General features: G+C 47.0%; 1 protein-coding gene across 3 annotated transcripts in view; it reads left to right on the top strand.

The window, feature by feature from the left end:
* Window positions 1–18,130, top strand: part of TRAF3IP3 (TRAF3 interacting protein 3) — a 356,734-nt gene that overhangs the window by 127,297 nt on the left and 211,307 nt on the right. The window lies entirely within an intron of this gene.

Below are 18,130 nucleotides of genomic sequence, written 5' to 3'. Positions count from 1 at the left end.
CCACTGAGTTGAAACAAGACTAACTAAAGGGTCTTCTGGCACAGGTCTATGCGAACAAATGCAAAGCTCTGGGTGGCTCTGTGCATGCATCACTGGCCTTTGTAGAGCATATGCCCCTCCCCTCTCATACCCTCCCATATTTAATACAAGCACATCTCATTTTGTGGGTTCTATCTGTAGGAATAAAACACAAAGAAAAGCATAGGAAAGATAATCTTTCAATATTGGCGTTATGCCATAATATAGCGGTCGAAATATCAACCTGCAAAAATATTGCATCTCCAGTTTACACTACTACTAACTTGTCAAGGTATGTATACATACAGAAGTGTAGATTTACTACTTAAATCTGTAAGTACCTTTCGTGGTGATACAGTGGCAGGTCAATATTTCAGTTGTGATATTGTGAACTGAGGCATGTCGGTCACATGAACCTATTTTAACTTCATGCCAAGCAGAGCCGAAATAGCAATTACTTGACATACTGAGTGGAAACTGGCCATTCAAGAAACTGTGACCCATTACTACTCCCATCACCCAGATGCTTTCACTAGCATCTGCCTGTCATGGAGCGCCCTACATGGTCGAAGATGTCTAATACACCTGCAATAAAATGTTATTGTCACTGTACATGTGTATGTTTGAATATACTGATATATCCTATTCCGAAAAAACTATTTGGGTTTCCGACTTACAGCATTTACAGCGCTGTCTGCCCTTCAGCTGTGGTGCTGATTATAAAATAAATGCAAAATAAAAAATGAAATACTTGGCATGTATATATTTGTATGTATACCTCTTCATACATTGGTTCTAGCAATGTTTCATTTGCCATCATTAGAGTGTGCCATTAGTCTCTCTGCCTATAAAGTTCAAGCTGAGGATCGTTGAGCCATCCGTAGACAGAATATAACCAGTGCCAGTTTCGCTGGTAAAAAGGTTAACTCCTGGATTCCATAATGTCAATGCTTGAACGTATTTCATTTATTTTTAATGTGATTTGTAGAGTACAGTCCTATCCATATGGGGCAAAATGGAGCACTTTTCAATACCAAGGTAAGAAAAGGAGCGATGAACGAGGAGATGGAGAATCTCCCGCGAGGTTTGTAAGAAAAGAAAGAGTAACAGAGAGGCACTCAGTACAATGGCCAAGAACAGGTCATTTTTTAGAGCCTACCTGTAGACTAGAAGAGTTGGTGCAAGATATGTGCAGCAAAATATTTAAAGGCTTATTTCATGTTTTTTCTGTTTTTGTTACATTGGATTTCCCCAATGAGGCATGACTCTGATTCTATGAGAGCCACCTGCAATAGAGAGTTCCTCACTGAGTTTTGTGCAAGTTTTAGACAAGTGCAGTTTATGTAGTAGGTCTTGAAGGTCAGCCGCACCTTCTCAGGAAGTTAGTGGTGTATAATCAAGAGAGGGGTCTGGTGAGAATTATTGTTGCCAACAAGACAGACCGATGTTCTGAGTATCATCTTTATTGGAGTATGTGAGTTTTTCTGGGCGCCTACTAGGATAGTGTTTTCGCACCCAACATGCAGTAGCCCCAGGGATATAGGAACATTCTGAATTCTACAATGAGGATGATCGGTTTCTGTATAAGAGATATTGTTTATGGAGGACAGAATTGATGTCTTAGTGATACGCTGTTGTAATGTCTATTGTTCATCATAGATGAAGCCAAAGGGCATGACAACCAGAGATGGGGAGGTTTAGGGGTAGAGATTTGTAAGTCAAATCCCTAGCGTTTAAGGTTCGTGTAATGTGGAAAGAAGCGACAAAAATGGGTTTAAAGCAGAGGTCTTCAAACTTTTGAAGGTTGAGCCCCCCTGCTGAATTTTTTTAAATGTCGAGCCCCCCCACCACCTGACAGAAATTTCTGGAATCTGGTACACCTCATAATCGACCGCCACCTGCATATCCCAGGCCATATCCGGCAAATAATGTTCAAAACAATGAGTGTCTCCTCCTTCTCCATGAATTCCCTCACTACCACTCACCAACAATGCATCTCATCTCTCTATGGCACCTTTCTGGTAAACATATAATTTTTTTTATAGTGCTACTCCTATTTTTATCATACTCAGGGGCATATGTACAACCCCCTATAAAAACCACACCGTCACTTTTTACGACGTGGTGGCGATAGGGGCATTGCCCTATTTACAAGGCAGAGTTAAGCCACTTAACTTAGCTTAACGCTGCCTTGTAAATAAGGCCCCCTTTCATGCTATGCTTAGCGTGAAAGGGTGGGCAGTGGGTGTTGCGGCAGGCGTTCCACTGCAACAGGCACTGATTTTGATGCTGCACCCTATTTACAAGGGCAGCATAAAAGGGAGGCATCGTTAAAATTAAGAAGAGGGAAACCCCGGTCTTAAGCTGGCGAAACTAGAAGAAATGCATTATTTCTCCTCATTTTTGCTGCATCCATGTGTGCTGCGTTGTGCAGCACACATGGAAAAAGCAAAATGCCTTGTATTTGTAATCTTTAAAAGAAAAAAATGTGATTTCCATGTGTGCTGCATTAAGCAGCACACATGGAAGTGTGACAAATGGCATTTAAAGATTGTTTATGTACAGGAAGGTCCCCCTTCTGTACATAAACAATGTTTCCCTTGCATGCAGACACCCTTGCACTATGGTGCAATGGTGTCTGCATTGGCGCTACACCGCTAAGTGTAGCGCCAGTGCAGGGGAAACGCAAGGCTGCACCGTATTGTTGTAAATAGGGTGCAGCCTTCCATTTCTGAAGTGGCGGAGAGAGACCTTAACCCAAGACTGCTAACGCCTCACTCTGCAACTTCCTTGAACTTATGCCCCTCAGTTCTTTGATCTGCATGGTACACCTTCTTTGTAGCAGGCACATTAACCCTCTGTGCTGTGAGGGTGGTAGGAATGAACATGTGAGTGCACAATGAGGTATGCGACAGTGTGAAGGTAGGGTAAGTGGAGTGACTGCAGGGTAAGTGAGGTGACCATATGAATTTGGGTGTGCATGTTAGTGCAGAGTGGGACTAATGAATGCATGGTTAGTGATGGGCTTGTTTAAGTGAGATTGCAGATTGAACAGTGAGGGGGACAGGTGAGTGAAGTGTCACATGAGTGCAGGGTGGGTAGTGAGCTTGTGTGGCTGCAGGTTGAGGTACAGGGAAAAGCGCGCAAGTGCATTATGAGAGAAGAGTGATCACTGAATGCAGGGTGAATGGTGTGAGTGCATGGGGGTCAGTGTGAGGGAATTGTGATCGCTGTGAGTGCAGGGTGAGCATGAAAGTGAAGGGCGAGAATGAGGAGTGAGTGTAATTATGAGGGACATTTCAACAACTAATAGTGACACCTTCTTGCGCGCAAAATCAAGCAAAGAGAAGGGAAACATATAAATATCAGAAATTACACCCATTTAAGCAACGAGAAACTGTAAGGACATCTTAATATGGTGCAAAGCACCAGAAATGGAAGGGCAACAGTCCGCTGATTTTGGGACTCAACAGTCAGCCCACCACAGGGCACTGGGCAAGCCTCAGAAGAGTGAAGACTATATGCTAAGTTTTGAGATTGCTTATATGAGACATTTTCATGGTTTCAGTGTACTTGTCACATTCTACTACTAAATTCGTGATACTGAGTGACACTTTCTCACAAGTAAAACTAAGGAATTAAGTCCAAGTAAAGAGCTAAAGTGTTGTATGTGTGAACATCTAATCAATACCCTTCACATGCATTTCTACCTTAGAAACACTCATACGAATGGGGATAATAAATGTGCAAGCACGTTGAATTTATGATCTTGGAAGTGATATCTACAGAATGTAAACATTCTCCTCTTTTTAATTTGGGTTGAAATATGTGTTCAGTGCCCAGTTTCTATGTACATAAATCACACGTGCTAAGGGTTTTTGGACATTGTTGCAACCTGCCATCCTTTTTTTTCCTGTTTAATATGGCCCACTTCAGAAATCAGTATGAACCCTCTGCGCTACTTTATTAGTGAGAAAACTGCCACTAAACTAAATGCTGATCTCTGCCACAAAAAAAATTATTCACTAGAATTATCTTTCCATTTGTATTGTCTGAAAACGTCTGGAAAACAAGGAATTCAGCCTCACTGTCAGGTGGTTTTAAACCCATGTTATTTATACAAAAGTACAAGTTCCACAAGTAAAAAAAAACGATCTCTGTGAGAAAAGTAACTCACAGGTATCATCAAACCTCATAAAATACAGTTTGCGAATATACAGCATGACTTGTACACATACACATACACGTTCCGACTTTCCAGAAGTGATGAACCCTTTGCGATAGATAGTAAATCATATCGAGCCAACTGCCAGTACACGAAAACTTCGACATTAACATAAACATTTATAGGACTCAAAGGGCTTCAGCTTCTACCCCCCCCGCCCCCCCTCTCCCATTGTGTGTGTCAACCCCGGCTGAGACACCTTCCAGGGCGCACACACAGCCCCACCCGAGCACTTCACAGCCTTTTAAAGACCATTCACTTGTTCACGAGGCTTTGATGGTTTTCACCCCTTCTTAGGGCCCCTGCCGCTCCACTCTGCCGTTTGCTTGTAGAATCAGCCCCCTGACATTTGACTCTAGGACGGTGCCCCTCTGCCTGCTGGTGAAGTAGAATTGAGGACAAAGGTGAGATTTTAAGGTGGAGCGCACCACACAGATTGAAGAACTCTGGTGTAAAGGGATTCGTTGTGAGGGAGAATGGTGGATCCAATATACAGAGAATGTCATCGTTCTCATTGTATGATGTAGCAGGCATTCTAATTTACTGCTGCTAATGTTAGTGGTACCAACACCATGAAAATGTTAAGAACAAGTCTACATACGTAGGTACCATTAACTCCTTAACCGCGGCGCGAATTTCGCCGCGGTGCGGGTGTTCTAAAGAGTGGGCGGGTCTGCATCGGCCAACAGTCGTGCGCAGCACTGGGCAGGTAGTGCTCGAGTCGGCTGTTGGACCAACGCGAGAGCGGAACGGGTTAAAGGAACCATTTTGCGATTCTGTAATAGCGATTTTTAAGAAATCGCTATTTCATAATCGCAAAATGGAATGTATCAAGAAAAATGCAATTTTTAGCGATTTCTTGATATTCCTTAATTGCGAATTCGCAAATTGCAAATTCGCAATTAAGGAATACTTTCCCATTCATTTCTATGGGCCAGGAGGCCCATAGGAAGGAATGGGAATTTTCTCTCAATTTGCGATTCGCAATTTGCTAATCGCAAATTGAGAATAATTTCAAGGGTGCAGGGGTGTCCAAAGGACACCCTGTTGCACCCCTGAAAGAAGCATAGGTGCACATGTGGTGCCATGTATGTGCGTCACATGGCTCTTTGAAAAATGCAAAAATGTGCATTTTTCAAGGAATTCGCAACTTACCACCAACTAGAAGTTGGTGGTAATTTGCGATTCCTTAAGGCCATTTAGCAAATTTTTTTGCCTTCTTACATTACATTTAAGGAATTGCAAAATTTGCGATTCCTTAAATGCAATCGCAAAATAAGGAATCGCAAATTTTGCAATTCCTTGTTTTGCATCGGGATTTCCTTCATACATATCATTTTGCGAATTTGCATTCGCAAAGGCCGAAATTCTGCGCATTTCGGCCTTTGCGAATGCAAATTTCAATGATACATATGGCCCAGGGACTGCAGATATTATTACTTCAATCTATTAACATTGTGTTCTGTTAGACTGGATAAATGAGAACCGCTCCAGAACCGACTTGTGAATCCCATTTGTGGGGTGACTTAGTACTATGTAAAAAGAGGGTATTGGCCTGTCAAAAGGATTTTTTGTGACAGGTTGAATTTGCAGTTTTATAACTGCATAGACAGGCCACAGTGGTAGGTCTGCAGTCAGGTATGCACTATTGCTGTAGTGGCTTTTACAATGAGTGTTGCAGTCCACTAGCGAGATTTAGCTTACAGACTCTGTGTACACTCTGTGCATCATACTAGGGACTTTCATGTAAGTTAAATATGTCTGTTAGGTGTAGCCAAATTCGGCATGTCATAGGGGTCAGTTATGGGGGTGGGTGGTAAACACCATTCTACCAAATGGAGTTCACAGAAATTTGCCACTCTGTGCTCCACCGGCAGGGTGGAGGTAACTGGCATGTTCACCTCTAATTTAATTGAAATTGCTTGTGATCAGCATAGCATTTTGGCATACTCAAAGATGATGCTGAAATAATGTCAATTTTTCATGAGGTCCACCAGTGGATACATTGTAGACCATTCTCTATGTTGTAACTAGTAACATGTAGGTGCCACGTGCCTTTAAGGGAAAAGAAACTACAAGCCGGCCACTAATGGCGTATCTTCTCTCTATACCGATGCCTACTTCCGCTAGTGACAGGAAGTGCCACATTGCTGGGGCTGTTATGGCTGAGGTGTGCTGCCCCTCCTCCCCCACCCAAAGGAGAAACAGTCATTGCCGGTGCTGCTCTTCCACCAAGGCGGTGGGATGCTGCCTCTTTTCAGGGACATTTGTTCCATAGGAGCGTAGGGGGCATTGACCCACTGCCTATAAGCCATTACACACAAATACCTTATGTATTTATCTTCTGGCAGCCTCTGTGCTCCTAGGCGTGGTTTACTCAGCTGTGTCTGAACTGTGCATGTCAGATTGGCCGGTATTTCGCTATCAGCCAGCCTGACATGCGTAGTTCAAGCTTCCCCACTCATCGCTATAATGGAGCTGGGAAGCAGAGGCACAGCCCCATCGGTCTCCAATGGAGCGCTGAATTCCCATGTCCCAGCCAATACTTGCAATGCTGTTTACTATTATAAACTGCATGAGAGCAGTACTTTTATTGGTCCAGGAACTGGTCTGCAGAAATCCAGGAGACATCAGGAGTGGTGAACAGGGCCTGCAAACATTATTAAGTTCTCTTGTAATAATGGAGAAGCACCTACTTACCTCATTATCATATAAAATCTCCTTATTGATGTCATAATTGCACTTTTAAAATTGCTTTATTAACCTTCTTGCTTTCCCAGACTTGGTTGAAAATGCATCATTTGCCCACTCTTTTCTCAAGAATTTTCCTGGAGGAGAAGCCCCCACCCCGAACCTTCCTTATGGCAGTTGGCCTCACTCACCACGTTCACTCGTCAAAGGGCACTCATCCTGAACTTTTACCCTCACCACTTTCAGATGTCACCAGCCACCACTGCCACTCATATGGGCCGTGTCTTGTGCATTTCTAGCAGCACACTTTCCCGGCCTAGCTCCAAGACCCATCCAGGCCCTCCACCACCTGCTCCTCCCAAATCGCCATCTCCCGGCTCACCCTGGATGGGTTCAATGGCTCAGAGTCTCTGGACTAGTACCAGGGCAGCACTGGGGGGTTGCTGGCCGGAGGTCGCCGAGCAGCTGGCCAGTCACCTGTGCAGCCTCTGAACTTTGGAATACACCGCACAGCACAGTCTCGAGTTCAAGATGAGGAGGAGAGGAGACGAAGGGATGGGATATAAATTAGCCATGTGCGTGCCAAAAGCACTAGACTCTCCTTCTGCACATAGATGATGTTTAGTCCGTAGCCGGTGGCCCTATATCACTTGTCACGCAGCCATTAATCTTCCAAACATTCATGTTTAACCCCTTTGCTGCGGGGTGTTTCCCCCCCGCTGTGCGGGGTTGGGGAGGCGCCGTGCGCGGCGCCGCTGTGCTGGTGACGAGCTCAGCTCATCATGAGGCACAGCGGAACTGCCCTCATGACGAGCTGAGCTCGTGACAGCCACACCCGTTTTCGAACGTTCAGCACAGCGGGGAAATTATCCCCACGTGCGAACGTTCCAACGGCTGTGACGAGCTCAGCTTGTCATGAGGGCAGCTCAACACCGTCCCTCATGATGAGCTGAGCTCGTCACCAGCACACAAGGGATTAATAACTTGCATTGCTCTTTTGCATAGTGCATGCATGCCACATGCATTCTAAGCGGACCGCCACGAAGCCTTGTAGCGCTGCTTGCTTGAAACTCTGCAGCGACCAGCGCACTACAAATCTCATGTAGACTCAGACTGCGCAAGAATTATTTTATAAAGCCAAGAACAAAATTAACACTCCTCAGGGAGCCGCTATGCTTATCTCTTGAATACGGCCTGACTTTAATGCATACATGTGAACAAACTAGGTGGCTGAGCAATACTCCGCCCGCTGGCTGAACTCCGTGGAATTTGAGTATAAATCTGCGGAATTCTGCACAGTGAAAACTCTGCGAGCTCCGACCAGGCCTAGTCAGTTCACATGCACTGGTTCCCGGTGCAAAAACAAAAAACCAGCAGCATCAATCCAACAAGGTGACCATGCAACAAAAGAGGCACTTTCCTATTAATGAGTTTTGTTTCTGCTTGCAAAACTGCATGGAGGGTATGGGAAATTTCCTGTTGATTCTGTAGAACATTTAAACTCAGAATTTTTAAGTATTGTGTTTTATAAATCTCGTGAAAGTGTGTTTGCCTTCATCTATTATGCATTATATAAAAATGTGAAATACCATTGCATAAAAATAATCACTATAATTAACATAAAGAGTGAAAGAGGGTCTAATCATCATGGTCTCTTGGTGTGTTTTATTAAATGTTGAACAAAAGTATGCACGACGTTACCATTAGTTTACCTCGTTCAGAAACTTACCAACTGAGCAGTGGTGAAAACAATTTGTTATTGTTTTCAGAAAGAATAGCATAATCAAGTCAAGTCAAGTCGAAACTTTATTCGGTGATTAAAAAACACCATAAAAGCACACTCAAATATACATAGTAAAAAGTCATTTAACATTTCAAGATTCTTTGTACAGTAGATTTACAAAACATAAATACAACAATATAGCCATATTTAACACTTAAAATTTAAAATAAAAGCATTTCAATCTTCTCCTCTAGTAAGCCTTAAACGAAGTGCTACCTTGATAAAATTCATAATGCTACACAGTGTTAGGGGTTCCGCAGCTTTCTGTAAGAATACTAGTGCCTCCCTAGCATGGACCAAATTAGCTTTTTTCAAAAGGCTTACAAGGAATCTGCGTCTGGACATTGAGTAAAAGGGGCAGAGTAAAACAAAGTGAAGGGAGTCCTGCGGAGACCTATTGTCGCAGCTGCAGGGCCCCTTCTGTTCTATTGATGTAGCAAATAGCATAATCATCTCTTCACTATTTTACTTTTCCTTCGTATGTAGGAAGATTAAAAGATGTAAAGTTTAATGTAAACTCACTTTCCCCTATGGCTAGCACTTTCTGCTCTTTCTGCTTGCACATTGGAATGCAATCCAAATCCATAACTGTGGCATTTTGACCATGTACTCTTTCTGTTAGTTGTAACACAATCATATCATTTTGGGGAAAAAGGGCCACGTGCATTCCGAGCAGCTTTCCAAGGTGTATGCTGCATTACACTCACTTGTAGTGATTTTGTATCATTGTCCAAAGGTAGAGATATTTATTACATACGCATCCATCTTTAACACAATATTAGTCACTGATATCATGCCATTAAAAATCACATTAAAAGTAGCATCATATGCCCTTTGACACTTCCAGTGACAGCTTGGAAATCTAATTATATGACACAAGCTCAATGATAACTCAAGCCATGACATCACATAGAGCTTAACCATGATGAATTATAGGAAGTTGATCAAATATAGTTCAAGTGTAACTGGCATGTATCGGTGTACCAAGGGACACATGGGGTGGCATTTCCTAAATGGCACAACCTGTCATTAGCTGATGCGCCAGTACTGCCCGGGGCAGTACAGAATGGACATGCACGTTCAAGACTTGATAAATCCCATACTGAGATGAATGTAGACATATATTTAGTGTTCCATGTGTCTTTGTTAGGTGAGACATAGACCTGTCCCTTGCTACCCATGTCCAACAGGTATCCGTGGCCTGCTTCGGCAAGATAAAAATCATTAGAAAATGTATTGATTTCTTGCCTGAGTCAGCATGCAAAACCAGTGGGCATGCCCTAATCACCTCTTATCTTGATTATGCTAACGGTCTCTACATGGGTCTGCCAATTGGACTGATCTGTAGGCTTCAGATAGTGCAGAATTCAGCTGCCAGACTGGTCTGCAAGGTCCTTCTTTGCAATCGTATTTCCCCATACCTGAGACAGTTGCATTGGCTACCTGTGGCCAAGCTCATCAAATTTAAGGCCCTTACGTTTGCCTTTTGGGCAATTTAAGGAAGGGGACGACTACTTGAGGAAGAGACTTCATCCTTACCAGCAGAACAGATCTCCTAGGTCTAACCACAAACAATACCTCCCCACACCCCGGTTTGCGAAAGCCAGAATGAGGGTTAGGACATTCGAGGTGGGGACCTCTAAATGCTGGAATAACTTTCCTCCTCAATTGCATGCTTTGCAGTCCGAACAGGAATTTAGAAAGGCCTTGAAAACCTGGCTCTTTAGTCGCAATGACTAAAGTATACTGACCACTATCTCTACTGTTGTTCGTACTAGCGCCGGGACACCCCAGCTGGGGTAGCTGCGCTATACAAGTATCTTTATTATTATTATTATTATTATTATTATTAAAGTTCTCTTTGTACCTTTAGAGCACACACCATCTGAGGGGATGCCTGTATGTATTAGTTTAATGTTTTGCAATGTATTGCACATTTGCATGTATCTAAAAATGCCTAGGAACCATATGAAACAAGCATTTACAATGCAATGGTCTCGGCATCATTAAAGGTAGAGCTATTGGCATTGCTCATGACATTTCTTTTTTTTTCTTTAAATCATAAATAAATGGCATTGTCATTTACATTGTCAATACACACCACTCTGCACTCAACTGCACTCACCTGCACTGCACTGCACTCACCTGCACTGCACTCACCTGCACTGCACTGCACTCAACTGTACTCACCTGCACTGCACTCACCTGCACTGCACTCACCTGCACTGCACTGCACTCACCTGCACTGCACTGCACTCACCTGCACTGCACTGCACTCACCTGCACTGCACTCACCTGCACTGCACTCACCTGCACTGCACTCACCTGCACTCACCTGCACTGCACTCACCTGCACTCACCTGCACTGCACTGCACTCACCTGCACTGCACTCACCTGCACTCACCTGCACTGCACTGCATTCACATGCACTGCACTCACCTGCACTGCACTCACCTGCACTGCACTCACCTGCACTGCACTCACCTGCACTGCACTCACCTGCACTGCACTCACCTGCACTGCACTGCACTCACCTGCACTGCACTCACCTGCATTGCACTCACCTGCACTGCACTGCACTCACCTGCACTGCACTCACCTGCACTGCACTCACCTGCACTGCACTCACCTGCACTGCACTCACCTGCACTGCACTCACCTGCACGCCACTGCACTGCACTCACCTGCACTGCACTCACCTGCATGCCACTGCACTGCACTCACCTGCACTGCACTGCACTCACCTGCACTCCACTGCACTGCACTCACCTGCACTGCACTCACCTGCACTCCACTGCACTCACCTGCACTGCACTGCACTGCACTCATCTGCACTGCACGCACTGCACTCACCTGCACTGCACTCACCTGCACTGCACTGCACTCACCTGCACTGCACTCACCTGCACTGCACTCACCTGCACTGCACTCACCTGAACTGCACTCACCTGAACTGCACTCACCTGCACTGCACTGCACTCACCTGCACTGCACTCACCTGCACTGCACTGCACTCACCTGCACTGCACTCACCTGCACTCACCTGCACTGCACTCCACTGCACTGCACCCACCTACACTGCACTGCACTCACCTGCACTGCACTGCACTCACCTGCACTGCACTCCATTGCACTGCACTCACCTGCACTGCACTCACCTGCACTGCACTCACCTGCACTGCACTCACCTGCACTGCACTGCACTCACCTGCACTGCACTCACCTGCACTGCACTGCACTCCACTGCACTGCACTCACCTGCACTGCACTCCCCTGCACTGCACTCACCTGCACTGCACTGCACTCACCTGCACTGCACTCACCTGCACTGCACTGCACTCACCTGCACTGCACTGCACTCACCTGCACTCACCTGCACTCCACTCACCTGCACTGCACTCACCTGCACTGCACTCACCTGCACTGCACTGCACTCACCTGCACTGCACTGCACTCACCTGCACTGCACTGCACTCACCTGCACTACACTCACCTGCACTCACCTGCACTGCACTGCACTCCACTGCACTGCACTCACCTACACTGCACTGCACTCACCTGCACTGCACTGCACTCACCTGCACTGCACTCCACTGCACTGCACTCACCTGCACTGCACTCACCTGCACTGCACTCACCTGCACTGCACTGCACTCACCTGCACTGCACTCACCTGCACTGCACTGCACTCACCTGCACTGCACTGCACTCATCTGCACTGCACTCATCTGCACTGCACGCACTGCACTCACCTGCACTGCACTCACCTGCACTGCACTCACCTGCACTGCACTGCACTCACCTGCACTGCACTCACCTGCACTGCACTCACCTGCACTGCACTGCACTCACCTGCACTGCACTCACCTGCACTGCACTCACCTGCACTGCACTCACCTGCACTGCACTCACCTGCACTGCACTCCACTCACCTGCACTGCACTCACCTGCACTGCACTGCACTCACCTGCACTGCATTCACCTGCACTGCACTCACCTGAACTGCACTCACCTGCACTGCACTGCACTCACCTGCACTGCACTGCACTCACCTGCACTGCACTGCACTCACCTGCACTGCACTCACCTGCACTGCACTGCACTCACCTGCACTGCACTCACCTGAACTGCACTCACCTGCACTGCACTGCACTCACCTGCACTGCACTGCACTCACCTGCACTGCACGCACTGCACTCACCTGCACTGCACTCACCTGCACTGCACGCACTGCACTCACCTGCACTGCACTCACCTGCACTGCACTCACCTGCACTGCACTCACCTGCACTGCACTCACCTGCACCCACCTGCACTGCACTCCACTGCACTGCACCCACCTACACTGCACTGCACTGCACTGCACCCACCTACACTGCACTGCACTCACCTGCACTGCACTCCACTGCACTCACCTGCACTGCACTCACCTGCACTGCACTCACCTGCACTGCACTCACCTGCACTGCACTGCACTCACCTGCACTGCACTGCACTCACCTGCACTGCACTCACCTGCACTGCACTCACCTGCACTGCACTCACCTGCACTGCACTCACCTGCACTGCACTGCACTCACCTGCACTGCACTCACCTGCACTACACTCAACTGCACTGCACTTACCTGCACTGCACTCACCTGCACTGCACTGCACTCACCTGCACTGCACTCACCTGCACTCCACTCACCTGCACTGCACTCACCTGCACTGCACTGCACTCACCTGCACTGCACTCACCTGCACTACACTCACCTGCACTCACCTGCACTGCACTGCACTCCACTGCACTGCACGCACTGCACTCACCTGCACTGCACGCACTGCACTCACCTGCACTGCACTCACCTGCACTGCACTCACCTGCACTGCACGCACTGCACTCACCTGCACTGCACTGCACTCACCTGCACTGCACTCACCTGCACTACACTCACCTGCACTCACCTGCACTCACCTGCACTGCACGCACTGCACTCACCTGCACTGCACTCACCTGCACTGCACGCACTGCACTCACCTGCACTGCACTCACCTGCACTGCACTCACCTGCACTGCACTCACCTGCATTGCACTGCACTGCACTCACCTGCACTGCACTCACCTGCACTGCACTGCACTCACCTGCACTGCACTCACCTGCACTGCACTCACCTGCACTGCACTCACCTGCACTGCACTCACCTGCACTGCACTCACCTGCACTGCACTCACCTGCACTGCACTTCACTCACCTGCACTGCACTGCACTCACCTGTACTGCACTCACCTGCACTGCACTCACCTGCACTGCACTGCACTCACCTGCACTCACCTGCACTGCACTGCACATACCTGCACTGCACTCTGCACTCACTACTCTGCACTCTGCACTCACTACTCTGCACTCTGCACTCACTACTCTGCACTCACTACTCTGCCCTCTGCACTCACTACTCTGCACTCACTACTCACTACTCTGCACTCACTACTCACTACTCTGCACTCACTACTCTGCACTCACTACTCACTACTCTGCACTCACTACTCTGCACTCACTACTCTGCACTCTGCACTCACTACTCTGCACTCACTACTCACTACTCTGCACTCACTACTCTGCACTCACTACTCACTACTCTGCACTCACTACTCACTACTCTGCACTCTCTACTCTGCACTCACTACTCACTACTCTGCACTCTATACTCTGCACTCACTACTCTGCACTCACTACTCACTACTCTGCACTCACTACTCACTACTCTGCACTCACTACTCACTACTCTGCACTCACTACTCTGCACTCACTACTCACTACTCTGCACTCACTACTCTGCACTCACTACTCTGCACTCACTACTCTGCACTCACTACTCTGCACTCACTACTCTGCACTCACTACTCACTACTCTGCACTCACTACTCACTACTCTGCACTCACTACTCTGCACTCACTACTCACTACTCTGCACTCACTACTCACTACTCACTACTCTGCACTCTCTACTCTGCACTCACTACTCACTACTCTGCACTCACTACTCTGCACTCACTACTCACTACTCTGCACTCACTACTCTGCACTCACTACTCACTACTCTGCACTCACTACTCTGCACTCACTACTCTGCACTCTCTACTCTGCACTCACTACTCACTACTCTGCACTCACTACTCTGCACTCACTACTCTGCACTCACTACTCACCACTCACTACTCACTACTCTGCACTCACTACTCACTACTCTGCACTCACTACTCTGCACTCACTACTCACTACTCTGCACTCACTACTCTGCCCTCACTACTCTGCACTCACTACTCTGCACTCACTACTCTGCACACTCACTCCTCTGCACTCACTCCTCTGCACTCACTACTCTGCACTCACCACTCTGCACACTCACTCTGCACACTCACTCTGCACACTCACTCTGCACTCACTACTCTGCACTCACTACTCTGCACTCACTACTCATTACTCTGCACTCACTCCTCTGCACTCACTACTCTGCACACTCACTCTGCACTCACTACTCTGCACTCACTACTCATTACTCTGCACTCACTCCTCTGCACTCACTACTCTGCACACTCACTCTGCACTCACTACTCTGCACTCACTACTCTGCACTCACTACTTTGCACTCTGCACTCACTACTCTGCACTCACTAATTTGCACTCACTACTCTGCACTCACTACTCTGCACTCACTACTCTGCACTCACTACTCTGCACTCACTACTCTGCGCACTCACTACTCTGCACTCACTACTCTGCACTCACTACTCTGCACTCACTACTCTGCACTCACTACTCTGCACTCACTACTCTGCACTCACTACTCTGCACTCACTACTCTGCGCACTCACTACTCTGCGCACTCACTACTCTGCGCACTCACTCCTCTGCACTCACTACTCTGCACACTCACTCTGCACTCACTACTCTGCACACTCTCTGCACACTCTCTCTGCCCACTCACTCTGCACTCACTACTCTGCACTCACACTCTGCACTCACACTCTGCACTCACTACTCTGCACTCACTACTCTGCACTCTGCACACTCACTCTGCACTGTGCACACCACTGATATCATGGAATCTTCCACCACACTTTCTAAAACTCTATAGTCCGAAGCATAATAGGCACAGAACCAAAAGAAGGGTAGACATTGCTTAAAATAATCTTATTGTATTTATGAGAAGCAAAAGCGAGACTGTGAAATGTGCTGAATATCAGTTTGTTACGAATCAACAGAGTGGAGTTAGAGAACCAAGAAATAGTAATTTAGATTCCGGGTTAGAAGAAGTAGTAATCACAAGCTGAGGATCAACGGGCGCGAAACAGCGTGGTGGGCGCGCAGGAGACGCAGCGTGAGCGTGCACATCAGCTGAAGATCGCCGAGAAGACACCGAGCCTGCCTGCTGCCGTGACTGACCCGCTGCAGAGGGAAAGAGCCCGGTGAGTGGGGGTAGAGGGGGGGGCGGCAGAGAGGGAGTGGGCAGAGAGGGAGGGTGTGTGTGTGTGTGTGTGTGCATGCATGCATGCGTGCGTGCGTGTGTCTGTCTGTGTGTGTGTCTGGCGCGTGCCTGCCTGCCTGCCTGCCTTTGTGCGCGTCCACAGACCCTGGTCGGCTCGTCCACCTCTCTGTAGTCCCTTGCTAGCTTACTAGGCGACAATAGTTCTCGTTGCCGAGACCTAAAAAGAACAATTGATGGACAGAATGCAGAACAATGTCATACATTCACCCCAGTACAGAGATATGGGCCTAAATCCATCGTTTGTTTGCTCACCATTCCATTCCAGTTTGAACCCAGCCATATGCAAATCGGTCTTGACCCTGTGCCCCATGGGAACAGTACAGCCCGAACTACAAGGCCAGGTCCTCCCTGGACTGGAAACCAGCATTTTAGGACCAGTTTTGTGGTTCCACCCCTCACCAGCCAGGATAGCTTAACTCCAGTAGCATGGAGAGCACGGGACCCACGTATGGGGATACTCATCCCACTCAGAGTTACAAATGCAACAAGTATACTTAAATGTGCACGGAGTGTGTTGTGTCTCTCTGTAACTTGCCTTTTTATGTTCCTCATATGTTTGTGTTCGGTTTCCTATTCTCTAAAAAACATGTCTCGGTGTGACATCTGCAAGATGGTGGAAATAATTTTAGATAGAAAATCACACAAGTGCAACATCATCAGAAACAGAGATAATTTAGGTGCAAAAACACAGTTGGTATTAAGAGTAATAATAATAATAATAAAAGGGTATTATTATCATTATAGCCATTGCTGCTGCTATTATTATTTATAAATAAGTAAAATTATTACAATAATAATAATAATGACGATTTATCTTGTGACACATGAGGTGAAACAGATACAATTGGTAGATGTCCAGAAAGTTCTTATCAAATGAGCCCTGTCTTAAATGTTAGGTTAATCTATCTTCAACTGACCCCTCTAAACGATGTCTGCCTGGTGACAATTACTTCTGTAACGCAGCATTCTGCGTGTGCCCAAATTACCTGTAAATCGCAGGCACGGGGAGATTAAGTGATTTGCCCAACATCACAGGATGTGGACGCGACCTCGAGGCTCGAACCCTGGTTTCCAGCACCAGAGTCGGCAGTTAAGCAGACGGAATACATCCTCTCCCCATCCTCTCTTGACAGACTAACAATAGAATATTGGTTAGTTGGTAAACTTAACGTGTCACACAAAGCTTGCAATATGCTGCCAGTTGTACCTTTCAGGGTTTGCAGTCAAGAGATTAGCAAAGTCGAGACGAAGTGTAAATATGTTCAAAATGCAACATTGGGAACCTGTGATTGAATATGACATCATTCAAAGTAAAGAATGCTACTACAGCCAAGGGAACAGATAGGACAGACAGACAGGATTCTACAGCACTCTTTACAGACTAACTTGACGGCAGTGATTTCGCCATCCTTTCACTATAGTTAAAAATGCTCCAATGTGATGAAGGCAGTGTATCCGCTCCGCTTGTCTTGACTCACGCCACTTGTCTGCTAGGGCCCTGGAAGCATTCATTGCACTTGTGGGGAAGAGTGTCGTGGGGCACATTGCAATCGGCCACGGATGCCATCTGGACCAAATAATTGGCTCTTAACCATCTGTACACTCTAGAGATATCTCTGTGGCTGCTTTCCGCCTTGTTGAAGCAATGCTGTTAATGCAGAAAGCTTTACAGAGAGGGAGAGAGATGATATCCGTCCCCTTGATGGCAGGAAAAGTACAAACCGCCCTGTTGAACTCTCTGCTGCTTTATTGCAGACGCGAGGGACTGTAAGTAGCTAGGAGGAAAAAGTACTCCATTGGAAGGCAAAAGTGAAGAAGCAGTAAGCGCGCGGCCGCGAAAATAAAATAAAAATAAATTAACACGAGTGGTGACGCACACGTG

Source organism: Lissotriton helveticus, chromosome 5_1 (genome assembly GCF_964261635.1).
Source record: "Lissotriton helveticus chromosome 5_1, aLisHel1.1, whole genome shotgun sequence".
Lineage (NCBI taxonomy): Eukaryota > Metazoa > Chordata > Amphibia > Caudata > Salamandridae > Lissotriton > Lissotriton helveticus.
The sequence above is the reverse complement of the archived record's forward strand: the minus strand, read 5'-3'. Positions and strand labels throughout refer to the sequence as shown.